Genomic DNA, 14,484 nt, shown 5'->3' with positions numbered 1-14,484 from the left:
TTGTCTCCAATTGATTGACAGCTGAAGAACCAAACCGAAGAAAATATTTCAAACGTTTTGTTTGTGAATTTGTTTATGCATAGGTTCACTCATATTGTACTACTGTTGCGCACTTTCTTCTATACAAGTTTAAACATTGTTACCTTTGTATATTTTTAAAATTATTCAACATAACATCAGTATTTAATGTAGCTCTAAACCGATCAACAGAGGTACTTACAATCTTAATCTGAATGTATTATACATATATGCTGCTGTCAATCGTTTCTTGAATGTTCTAAGCAACGTCAATTTCTTAATTTTCTTAACCCTACTTTTCGCTAGTATATCCTAGCATATTCAAGTGGATAAAATTAAACTGTAAAACGAAACCGTTACGTGTTATAGTTTTAAAAACATATTTATTGTTTCATTCGTAAACAAAACTTTGATTTTTATTCAACAAGTTCTTCCTTGATCATACTTTAGTTTTATTGTATCTTTCTTATTAGTGCTGCCGCTCATTCCTTGAACCAAACTATGAGAAAATATATATTAAAACTATCAATGACGTTAATGAAATCATGGTTTTTGATAAAATCTAATACATGATTTCTTGAGTCAGTTTCCCTCAGACTTTATGGTTGGAAGTACGTATAATGTGTTTTAGTTTGAAATTCGTAAGGCAGGCACTAAAATACTGGATGGCGTTTTTATAAAGAACATTACAAGTTGCTTGTTTTTCAACGATTTATTTCGATAGTTTAAATAAACAAAGAACAAAAACTTTGAATGTATAATGTATCATTTTGCGCAAGTACACACAAATAGTGTCTTCTGAGCATTATACAACGACGTGTTCGTCTTCCGTAGAAAGATGCGAAACATATAAGTAAAGCTAGTGAGTTAAGAGACTGTGCGTTGTTATCTTTCAGAACCGGGCTCCCCAGCGGTACAGGAATAATTCTGTGGATTTAAAACGCTAAAAGTTGGTCTTAATACCGCGGTGCGTAGAACACAGATAGCCCAATATGTAGCTTCATGTTTAACTAGAAACAATCGATAGAGATGGAACAAATAATTAAAGTTTGCATAAACGAATCGGTTAAGTCATTAAATATTTTCCAGTATAAAGTTTATGTTTATCAAATATACGTAAGTATCGCTTCACTTTTACCTACACAAAATTTTCCATTCAAGAAGAAATTTATTTTGATAATCGAGGAGATCTATCAGCATTTTATTCGTAATATATGTTAAGCTTTTATGGGTTCGCATCTACCTATGTCTATCTAGCTGACTCTTTGCTTCTTGCTGCGTAACTGTTTATTTGTCTACTGTATGTTTCCAGACGTTACTGTGTGGTTTCCCTATTTTCAAATCTCATCTATTCTTAGCAGTTGAAATGGAAACATAACTTGTTTCTCTCAGAATGTATGTAATGCGATTGTTTTTCTCAGCTATTTTAAAAACAACCTTATAAGAAGTTTTTTTGAGCAGATAAATTAGATGTAAGTGCATTTCTACTGTGTTTTATTATATTAAGGTTACTGAAATAGTTTGTTTGATACGAAGGAAGTTTTATTAAAGCCTTAACAAAATCGAAACGTCCGATTCGCAGGAAGTTTAAAGAACAAACGGGAATATTCTCTATGTACATTTTACGAAGTTAATTAATGCCTTATAAATTGACGTTGTATACCAGTAAAGCTACAAAACGGAAAAATTAACGTATTTTTTACGTATTTTAAAACATTTGTAAACATTAATTTTATCTCATCATGTTCAAGTAATAGTTCGTTATTCAATATTATATAGAACTGTTAATAAACATTCCTTACTCACCTTAATGGTTTTAAATCACTGATAACTGTTCATAGACCTTTTTTTTTCATTATTTTATAAAGTAAATTATGAGTTCGTAAAATATGCTTTTTCACCAGTGAAAACATATATTAATTCGTTTTCATTTCACGACGATTAGTTGTAACTCAAGGAAAGTTCAAAATCCTTAAAGTTTTGAAAGGAAAAGAAATCTCATAGAGTCAATAAAAGTAGGATATTAATTTATCGTGTATATATATATATATAATAAATTCTTAAAATTATTTGCTCTTGCTCCAGGTGTTAAACTAAATAACTAATCTAAATAACGCTTATTTATTTTTGATAAATAGCACAGAATGAAATTAAACAAATATAAAATATCCACCTAAAATTTGATTCCTTAGCTGAAATCTAAAACAGTAACAATAGCTGAAGGTTTTTTTTCCTTGAAATGTGCATCAAAACATTTGATTTCCATTTATCATCAGACAATTTCTGATTCAAATTTTTTCTTGATTCTGGTTGACTGATTATGAGTAGCTACCATATTTATCCTAATACTTTTTAATCCTTCGTTAAATAACATTTTCATATAGAAAATAGACTAACATTATTTCACCAGTTGACGCCTTAATATTAAACATAATTGCATTGAATCTCATAGTCATAAAATAATATCGTTTGTTGTCAAGCACAAAACTATACAATAGTTTATCTGTGCACCAGGGGTATCGAAACTTGATTTTTTGCGTTGATTCCAAGACCAATACACGTCTGGAAAAGACATTTCACGTTTTTGAAGTTTGCTGTCATTTTTTCGTTATGAATAAAAAACATTACAAAATATCAAGTTTATAATTCGAGTCTGTTATGCACAGGCCCGGCATGGCCAAGCGTGTTAAGGCGTTCGACTCGTAATCCGAGAGTCGCGAGTTCGAATCCCGGTTGCACCAAACATGCTCGCACTTTCAGCCGTTGGGACATTATAAAGCTACGGTCAATCCCACTATTCGTTGGTAAAAGAGTAGCCTAAGAGTTGGCGGTGGGTGATGAGGACTAGCTGCCTCCCCTCTAGTCTTACACTGCTAAATTAGGGACGGCTAGCGCAGATAGCTCTCGAGTAGCTTTGTGCGAAATTCAAAAAACAAACAAACTTTTGTAGACAAAATTTAAAACTTTACTGCTGATCTTTTTCAAATATCTTGTTTTTTATCTTGTGTTAAACGCCTGTATTTTATATCCCTTTCCCAAAACTAAGCCTAATACACCTGTTTTCATTATATTAGATTACAACGCTTTATGATCATGGAGATTCTCGTGGCTTCCAAATTCAGCTGAACCATATCTTCAGAGTTTCCATACAACCCCTACATCATCACAAACTTGAGCTTCAATCTGCCGAATGGAGCAGCTTTCATCAGCTAAACATTTCGATTTCTACACTTTCGTTACGTAATATTTCCGTCCTGGGAGTCATAAGTCACTCTCCTACTTCTGGATGTGGTCCTCGTTGCCATGACTTTTATCATCATAGTTTTACGGCAGTTAATGATTCTTCCACTTACATCTTAACTTTCGCAACCAAGAGAGGCCACCAATTGTTATTTTTTGTATAGTGACGTCATCATCTTGGTAGATTTATTTGTGGCTTCACATTATCTGGGGGTTCATTCTTCCTTTCTAACTTATACAATGATTTTATTGTTTTCATTGTTGTATTTTATCGTTGTATATTCAATACTAAAATGCTAGCAGAGGCTGTGGTAATTTATTTAAAGTGTTCTTGTCTTCTGAAAAATTTTGAAGAACTGTTCTTTAACATTAACTTCCATTTTTACCAAAATACGAAACCCTATTACCCGAAAGTTTTTGAACAGTGCAAACCAATATGGCTTCGTCGTAAAATAAGCTTTTAACTAATATCTAAAGCATATGACACCTCATGTTATGATGTGGGTGTTTGTTTTGAATTTCGCGCAAAGTTACACGAGGGTTGTCTGAGCTCGTCGTCCCTAATTTAGCAGTGTAAGACTAGAGGGAAGGCAGCTAATCATTGGCATCCATCGCCAACTCTTGGGCTACTCTTTTACCAAGGAATAGGGGACTAACTTTCACATTGTAACGCTCCCATAGCTGAAGGGGCGAGCATGTTTGATGTGATTGGGATTCGAACCCGCGACTTTCAGATTACGAGTTGAGTGCCTTAACCACCTGGCTATGTCGGGCCATGATGTGATAAGGTATGTTATATTCGAAAGTTTGGTGTTTTATTACAAAATATAAAATTATCAAATAAATTATAAACACACAATACTAAAGATTATAAACATGTTTAATTGATATATTACCATAAACATTAAACATAAAGTTTAATAAAAAATATTAACTATTCATAGTTAAAATATTTTGAGATTCAATAACTCTCAAACTTTTCACTTTATAAAGAACACTTAACGCTACATTATTTGGTTATAAGCCTAATACACTTATTCTGAATATTTTATTTACAATTTCATCAACCACATCTGATTTCTTACAGTTTTTTGTTTAAAAATATGTTTTGTAGTTTCCGATCAAAATTATGATCAATATGTCTTCTCAAAAACATTTGCCCAGTTCAAAATATTAATAATTATACCATAAATTATAAATGCAGTTTATTTTAAACAACTAGATTTATATAAAATTATAAACTTATATTTCAAGAAGTTAATGATAACCTTCTACAAAACAAATCACATAGTCAGGTTTGTAATAGCAATCTGAATGTTCTGAGTTACTCAGGATACTTAAATCTAGTATAACAGCTTCACTTATACTCTGTTGTTTGAGGAAGTTGAAAATGCTCAAATTAATAAAAAATGCTTTAAATTCACCAACTATTAACATATTATAATCATATCTATACATAATTTACTCTAATTCGATATCCCACTTGTTATTTGAAGATACGTAAAACTTAACAAGATTGTTTGATTGTTTTATGCAAAACTTGCAAAAGGGCAATCTGAGCTCTTTCCACCACGTGGAATCGAGTCCAGAATTTTATCATTGTAAGTTACGAAAGCCTCTGTTGACCTAACAAAAACAGAATGATTTATCATCATTCAGTAAAGATACTGCTATTTCTAGAATTCTTTTATCTACAGAAATAAAAGCCGCTGTATTATAACTCAACCTGTTACTAACCGAAGAATCTACATATCACAGATAATTATATCAATATTCCTGTGTTTCCTGAGAGTAATATAACCTGAAATATTAACCATATTTTTATATTTTAGTCTAGTCTTGGAAATATATGTATATATACGATGTATAAGCTTAACAAAGAAAATGAGTTAATGGTTTCTTCAATATTTGATATAAAATTTTCCCAAGTGCTTATACTCATTGTTAAATCATCATTAAAGCCTTTAAAGACGAATCAATTAATAGTTCTTCATTTCTCACTTTACAAACTGGATTATATAGAAAATAAAACAAAAACATCTTCTAATGGTAGCTCATACAATACTTTAATGGCGCGCGCAGGCTCCTCTTAACTTAGGGTTCTTAAATTTAACTAACTGGTCTATAGAATCATTGTTATATTAGCAGGAAAAAATCAATTGAATATCTTGTCATAATACATCCATTCCAGATTCGGTATATTGTTGTTGGTGTAATGCTTTATTTTTACTACTGAATTAAATTTTACTCACAGTAATTTTGTATGACTTCACTTTTGATTGAAAATGCAACAGGAAATGACGTATGAATCATATAGCACGCGTGTATGAAGAACAGCATGATTTGCATTTATAGTTGTAACAGAATTAAAATGGATTATTATTATTAGATCCCGTAACTATACAAAACGCTTCGATGATGGCATTGTTTTGCTTTAAAATGTTCTTGATATGTTTGTCCAAAGGAAGCCACAAAGAATACTGCAATTAAGTTTTAAAGGACAAATTAGTGACTTTATGCGAATATTCGGTTTCACAATATTGTTGTTCTAAATTATAAAGCATGAATGCAGTGTTTACGATTAAACATTATATTTTATGTACGAGTTAGCATCTAGAAGCTATATGACACTATCGTACACGAACCAAAGTAAAAGAATACGTGAAAACAATCCGATTTTTACAAAACTAAAAAGCGACAAACCTTGAGAAACCACTACGTATATAACAAAGCAGTAGTTGACTTTTGAGATCATAGTGTGGTCTCATACATTGCACTAAATTTGAGTATTTATATATTTAGATCAAATATTTTAAGCGTTGGTTAATATTTAAAGGATTCTATTTACACTAAGAGAATTCCTCGAAAAAATAAACAGATGAAATAAGACGACAATAAATAAAAAATGACTATAATTGACTATTAGTATTCAATTTTTTAAAAGTTTCTAAAGATTGTGCGAAGTAAGGATTTGAAAATGTAGAATAATTTATTTCTTTGAGAAACAAACATGAAGATCTGGTAATGGGAACACAATAGGAATCACATCACTCAGGTTTATGTTTCTTTCAGTTGAATATATTGATATCTATTTTCCACTTTTTTTTAGCATTTACATGGGAGCCTTTTTGCGACGGCCCGGCATGGCCGAATTGTTAAGGCCCTCGACTAATAATCGAAGATCGCGGGTTCGAATCCCCGTCACAACAAACATGCTCGCCCTTTCAGCCGTGGGGTCGTTATAATGTGATGTTAGTCCCACTATTCATTGGTAAAATAGTAGCCGAAGTGTTGGCGGTGAATGGTAATGACTAACTGTTAAATTAGGGACGGCTAGCGCAGACAGCCCTTGTGTAGCTTTGCGCGAAATTCAAAACAAACCAAACCCTTATTGTAACAAACAAGCCTTGACGAGATTCATAAAAAGGAACTATATTTAATTATGTTATTTTAATACGAAACAGCTTTTGTTATTCATGTGTCATTCTTTATAACGTATTTAAATGTTCTGAATGACAAGAAGAATGCTCACTTTGGAACTTAAAGTGGAAACCAATTGTCAGACCGTATGACGTATTCCAATTTTTTGTGTTTCAGTTACGGCAATTTTTCACGTTTTTGTTCTAGAAAAGGAATCTTCTACGGTGACACTGAAAGTAGAATGGCTTGGTTATATCTTGTCTGTCGTGTGAAACAGAAGCCTTTTAAACACTGAATAAGGTAAGAGTTTGTCAGAATCACGTATTTACTAAACTAAATATCTCACTTTCTCAGGTTATCGTAACAATACGAACGTATGAATGATGTAAAAATACATAATTTTCAATTTGTATTTTCAATCAGATATTGGAGGAGTCAGCGGTTTACAGAATTACAATGCTGAAATCCATGACTTGATAAACCGTAGAGGATACTGTTTAGGTTTTTGTTTAAAACAACACTGCAGTTGGTTTGTTTTTGTATTTGAGAATAAATTTACACAATGTGCTACAAGATCTATGCAAACTACGGGTATCGAAACATAATTTTCAACGTGTGAGCTCTTAACCTTACCACTAAACCGATAGGGGAGATAACATTACAAAATCTTGATCTACAGGTTTTATTATAAACTTATCTAATTCAATATCCAGTTGTTATATCAAGTTAATTTACTACTTAAATAAATATTTTAATATAGAGATTAAACATATATATAGATTGAATATGTAGATCAAACATATATATAGATTGGAGATTAAAGTAAATTTTGCGATTTTAATTTGCTGAAATGAAACAGAATAGCTATTAATATATCCATATGTATGTATTTAACTGAAAGTAAATATTGTGTATATAATGTTTTCAAACAAGTAACAAGTTATTACAATGAATGAGCGCTACAGTTAAGCTTCAAATATTAAGTTATAAATGAATGAAAATTCACTAAATAAATAGAAATAACATTTGGCCTTTGTGGACATGTCAAAGGATATTATAAATACGTGAAATCAAAGAAATTACATAATAAATGAGAGAAGACAATTTTATTTTCACTTACTTCACCTTACGTTGTCGCTTCTTAATAAGTTTTATTGAATTCTTGTCTACAAAAAAAATGATTAAAGAAAAACCATTAAAGTTAAATAAAACAAATTGGATCTGTAAGTCACAATTCAGTGGTATTTTATCCCTCACGAGGTGGTTTCGAATATATTAGTTTACTCTTCCAATTATATACGTGAATGGATTCAATAAGTGGTTTTGCAGTAACCAAGCTCTGCTCCTTTACTTGAGCAAGAAAGCAAAGTAATATTCAATTATTTTCACAGAAAAAATTACAGACAATTATTAGTTCAGATCAGTCTAGCTTTTACCTTCTGAAATACTGTATGCACGTGTTTCTGTGTAGAAAACTTTCGACAAATACCAGAGAACAAGATTATTTCAAAAGTGATTACTTTCAAGCTTACATGAGTTACTTATTAATATTTCAACCTATTATTTTTTATATGTAAGTATGTATATGTTATGACGTTCCTTTATTTATTTGTTTGTGCTTCATCAGTTTAAATAAATTTTGGAACAATTTTCATCAATTAATTTTCCTAATACACGCCTTCAGCCTTATTATATTAAAGCCTAACATAGCCTGTCTTTTATCAATAAATATATGGATATGTATTCGCGTTCGTATAGTTTTATTCGTAAAACTTTAAAATTCAGAGAAAACCTGGACGAAGAAACTATACGATATGGCTACTTTCATATTATTGTCCTTCAGTAGCTAGGTAAAAAATACATATATACTTTAAGAAAAAAATTGTGTTTTACGTTTCTGCTTGAAGTCTGCACCATTGAAAAGGTTAAGCCTACCCAAAGTGATACATAACGGATACTAGTACTGTTTATATCATGTTTAGATTAAACAGAAATTGAACAGCTATAGCTTAAAAGTAATTCACCCTGCACTAATACTCAACCCATTAATAACTGAGTCTTACATGTAGCCAAAACACATCACTCGAGTTCCTGTGTTTTATCAATGGCTCAAGCTGATTCAAGCTGCTGTGAGTTGGGATTTATTGCGATTCGCCAAAGAGTCTTTAGTTGAAAGAACCTTAAGAGGTCTATAAATAGGTTAGTGTACATTTATATGGTAAGAAAAAAAAAAGAGTACAAAGCTACTTCAAAACCAGTTATAATATAACAAAATCTTCCCTCGCTAAAACTCCATAAACACAAAAGGAAAGAGAGACACCAAGGGCAGATCTTCTGAACTGTCAAATACGGACATTTTATTACTCTTTACATTCCCTTCTAGAACGATTTACAGCATGACGTCATTAAAGATGTATTGCAATGTAAACTAAATAATCTCCAAAGCAAAATTACTGTCTTAACTTCATGACAAAAATGTGGATTCTTTGTGAATCCAATCAAAGTATAATAAACAACGAGTGTCACGATTGGAATCTATTCTAGCTTTCCTAGGAAACAAAATGTGTTTGTACAAATGATTAAGAAAATGTTTACTGAGAAATCCCGGATGTGTTTTTTACATTTAGTTTATTTATTTTCCATGTCCCATTTACCGAGAAATCTCATATCTTTCGACATTTGGTATATTGACTTGTCGTGTACCCAGACGTAATAGGTAACATTGGATACGTACTGGTCAGTATAGGGACACTTACTATGAAGAAAAAGTTGACAATATTTGGTATTTTGCCGTTGTATCCCTTATGTATTAGAATTTAATTAACGTTACAACAGTTAAAGGAACATCCCTGTCACTTTTGGTTCTTGTATCCCTATGTATTAGCATTTAATTAACGTCACAACAGTTAAAGGAACATCCCTTTCACTTTTGGTTCTTGTATCCCTTATGTATTAGTATTTAATTGACGTCACAACAGTTAAAGGAACATTCCTGTCACTTTGGGTTCTTGCATCCCTTATGCATTAGCATTTAATTAACGTCACAACAGGTAAAGGAACAATCCTTTCACATTTGATTCTTGTAATTTTTGACATTGTTTTATTATCTCAAAAGCTTCTTGATAAATTAAAGTAAACTCACTTTTTAGACATTTCATACTTCAAAACAAAGATTATGATAAGTTTGTTTGTCCCCCCCTGGATCAGAAAGTAGCTTCTGTGCGTATAGTGTTTAAACCACAAACAAACATTCTAATAAATTTGATTCAAATTAATAAAACAATGATCCTAGCAGTTATGAACACAACAAGTATCAAGATTATGTTTGAAGATGCTGTGTAATTTTGTCATCTGTAATTACCTTGAATTTTGTGTATTTTAAAGTTTTTTGTGCCTAAAATATTTTTCAAATTAAAAGGAACTTAATAAAGAGCAATAGTATCGAGCTCCAAAGTATTGAAATGTATTATTGTAAATACATATATATTATTTTGTTAAAAGAATATCGTTAGAATTGATTTTAAAATGGTTCTGTTTTAGAAGATATTCGCAGTACAATATTTACTCGTATTGGATTACAAAGTTCAAATTACATTTGTCACCTGGTATATCAATCAATCAGTTTTATAGAATGTTGTAATTAAAACTCCTTAAACAGGTTACATTTCTATTAAAATTGTTTTCATAGTTTCCACTTAATTGACACGTACATATTATTTGGTAAAACATATAGACACGCATACAAATTCAATATAATAAAGATTTCATGTATACATCTCAGTAAACATTAGAAATAATCCTAGTTATTTATATTTCCACACGCAAATATATGCATATAGATATATAATCTACGTGTTTAGTGCTTTCGTTCAAAACCTCGAATCATCCTTAAAATCCACTGAGTTTGAAGCCAATTTCTCCATCGTTGATCGTGCAAATTCTCGTTGCCTTGACGACGACACCTTAATTTCTACTGTAACAAAATTCTACGAACGGCATCGAGGTTCATTTTAAATAAAACCTGTTGAAACAGCTTCCAGAGACTCTCCACTGTGTGTATACTTCACCTTCTAAAACTGCAAACCAAAGAAATAAATGTCCGTTTTACAGGAGACGTGACAGTTATGTGGTCGAATAAGATTGATGTGGTGTCAGTTTCATCAGTGATACTTGTTTTCTAAACAATTACTGCTTTTCGGTTGTTGTTAGAAGCTTTTTGAGTTCTCGGCCAGTGAACGTTCGTTATCTTTAAATCCGTGTTTATGACCTTGCTAACGATGTCAGGAAATATGTCCAGTTTCATTGCCATGGAACTTTTGTATCTGAATGTTTTCTTTTGTAACCACAGTTTTCTTTTGACGACGAAGCGTCTCTGAAATAGGTTATGCACGAATTTCCGTTTCCATATAGACGAGTAACGACTTCCTCATTACACAACTTTGTGCTCTCTGACTCTACGTCTCTAGACAGTTTCAATATATGAATATCATTTTTCGGAAATCTAAATATAGTGACTATGCAATTTAGAAACATCAGGAATTCTCAAGAACCAAATAAATGATCCTAAACATCTTCTTCGACATCTGGAGTGATCTTTCATAGCATTAATAGATATAAATAATTCAAATAACGTGGGATCAAAACACAATTATATCTCCTTCTTTGATAACAAAGTAAACTGTTTATCTTGGCCCCGGCATGGCCAGGTGGTTAAGGCGTTCGACTCCTAATCCGAGGCTCACAGGTTCGAATTCACCAAAGTTGCTCGCCATTTCCGCCGTTGGGGTGTTATAATGTGATGGTCAGTCCCACTATTCGTTGGTAAAAGAATAGTCCAACAGTTCGTGGTGATGGCTAGTTGCCTTCCTTATAGTCTTACACTGCTAAATTAGGAACGGTTATCGCAGATAGCTCTCGTGTAACTTTGGGCGAAATTAAAAAAAAAGTATTTTTATCCTTTCGGATTTTGTATGTGATGATGAAGGTAAATAACTAAAGAAGTTGCATTACACCTGTTTTGATCTTACAATATTTTTGGTGGTTTTCACATAATACTGACATTTAAAAATCTTATTATACTGCCGAGAGTTTGTCGTTTTTAGTCTAAAGCTACACAATGTGCGGAAAATGGAGCCAAGGCTTTTAACATTGTCAGTTAGTACACTTATTGCTGACCCACCAAGAAACTGTTTGCAAAAGATAAGTGCTCGTACTTATAATTTGTGTGTTTGCTTTAAAGCAAAGTCACATTGGGCTATCTGCTGTGTCTTCCGCGAGAAATAGAATTTCGGATTTTAGCGTTGCAAACCAGAAACTTTCCGTTATCTTATCGAAGAACAATTTAAGAAAATCAGTTTGTTTTCTGCTTTAAAGTAAACCCACATTTAGCTATCACTGTGTTTACCGCGGATAATCTAGCTTTGCATTTTAGCGTTGTTAATCCATAAATTTACCGTTGTTCCACCGAATATCTTGGTACAACTAAAATGTAGTTCGGCTTAAAAATAAACTTTATAGCTTTGTCTCTTTATGAATACAAACATATTATCAGAAAAAGCACACTGTTGCCAAAATATCTAAATGCATCTAATACGAAACTACAATTTTGTGTTAGAGTAACAAGAAAACCTATTAACTATATAAAAGTAGTTCTGATACTAAATAAACAAATTTAATAAGGAAATTATCGTAGAATGAACTGCTCTACCATTTGATTATTTCGTTAGTACACTTATTATTAGCATAGTATATCCAGTGAATGAGATGCTCGGTTCGTATTCTCAGGGTCGCGGGTTCGAATCCCCGTCGCACCAGACATGCTCGCCCTTTCACCAGTAGCGGCGTTAACACATGTGACAGCCAACACAACTAGTTGTTAGTAAAAGAGTAGCCCAAGAGTTGGCAGTGGGTAGTGATGACTAGCTGCCTTCCCTCTAGTCTTACTCTACTAAATTAGGGACGGCTAGCGCAGATAGCCCTGGAGTAGCTTTGCGCGAAATTCAAAAACAAACAAATGCCTGTTATTTTTTAGCAAAAAGCTACTCAATAGGTTACTTACGCCTTATACACCACAAGAAATCAAATGATGACAGAAATCAGCTTCGACATTTTTGTCAAGAGCCAACCATGAAGACTGGATAACACGTAAATCTGGTGACTGTGGGGCACTAAAGTAGATGTTTAGATTCTTACTCGTGTTATTTTTTAACCTACCTGTAATAATTCCAGCAGGATAAGTTGTTGCATTGTTTTCCTATCGCAGAACAACTCTGTTTTGGAAGAGAGTGTTTGTCCATCATAGGATGATCTTAGTTTGAACTGAAATTATCTTATAGTTAGATCATAGGCTTTAAATTCTTCCAGTAACAAGCTGCTTACAACATCATAAAACTTACAACGTGCTTAACTGATGGGTTAAGACTTATATGGTTGTAAATTTATTTTTGTTTTCACCACTCATAAACTTGTCCATTTGATTTGGAAAGTGTAGAAGACGATTCATCTGAACACATATTTTACTGATATTTCATTTAAGTATTCTATAAACTATGTTATTCTTCTTGATACTTTATTTTTGTGTATTTAGAGGTTTCTGAATGGCTGGTTCACCATGATAGTGTATCTCATGCAATCTCTTTCGAGTTGGTTTGACAGAAATTAGTTGTTGTCATGTAAACCATAATATAGATTGAACGAATACATAACTTATTTAAAAATACATTTCAGCATCATCCTTCAGATCAACAAAAAATACAATTGAAAATAGAAAGATCCTAGCTAGAAGTTGAGTTATACAGTTTTATTTGGTGCTGTATAACAGCAGTCCTCCCACTTAAAATGCTGGAGTCAGGGATATTTATAGAATATATTTTGTGATTTTTTTAAAGAAATCTATTTCTTATTTGGTGGTCAGCAAATATATTATTTTGTTAAGGTTTATTTTTGTAACGGTGTTATGTGCTTCTCTACTCCTATGATATTACAGTATTTTGTTTTCTTCCCACTATTAGTGCTAATGCTCGTATGTTGTAGAATTGATACGGTTTGCGGATTGCTTGTTTAAAATTTTACACGAATCTATATAAGCTGTCCCTAATTTTGAATTAATATATGCTAGAAACGGTAATTGTTTGTTTTCAATATCGCGCCAAGCTACACGAAGACTAATTGCACTAGTCATCAGTTATTTAGCAGTGAGAGATTACAGAGAAGTTAACTAGTTTCACCACTCACCGCCAACTCCTGGGTTACTCTTTTGCCAAGAGAAAGTAGGATTGATCGTCACATTATAATACCCCATGGTTGAATGGGCGAACGTATTTGGTAGAATGGGATTTGAATCCACGACCTTCAGCTTACCAGTCATTGCGCTAACAATGCTCGGCATGGAAGAATTACAACTCAGATTCATATTATAAGACATTATAATCATTAGGCCATGCTAGACTTAATAACGTTTTTGATATTGGAATTTCATATGTATAATTTACTGTGTCTACGGTGTAATTGATTCGAAAGCTTAAAACAGTTTGAAATGGTTTACAAAACAGAAAAAAACACATATTATGCTTTTACTTTTAGAATGCAAACAAAGCAGATATTCTTATAAATTTGGATTATATCAACATGCTTGTTTTATATCCACATTGTCTGCTTGGAAATATTTTTCTACTTAGCTCTCCAAACTGTTCCAGATGGTTCACACATCCTGGGTTGGATCATTGTGTGAACACTCATAGATTCTAATCCGTTTTTCTGCTCCCTATACTCGCACAGTTTGTGGCACAGCATAATGCTGCTTTATTA

General features: G+C 32.2%; 1 protein-coding gene across 1 annotated transcript in view; it reads right to left on the bottom strand.

Annotated features, from left to right (window-relative positions):
* Window positions 1-14,484, bottom strand: part of LOC143234050 (uncharacterized) — a 137,434-nt gene that overhangs the window by 105,148 nt on the left and 17,802 nt on the right. The window lies entirely within an intron of this gene.

This window comes from Tachypleus tridentatus, chromosome 12 (genome assembly GCF_004210375.1).
Source record: "Tachypleus tridentatus isolate NWPU-2018 chromosome 12, ASM421037v1, whole genome shotgun sequence".
Lineage (NCBI taxonomy): Eukaryota > Metazoa > Arthropoda > Merostomata > Xiphosura > Limulidae > Tachypleus > Tachypleus tridentatus.
Note: the sequence above shows the minus strand (reverse complement) of the source record. Positions and strands in the feature narration are given on the sequence as shown.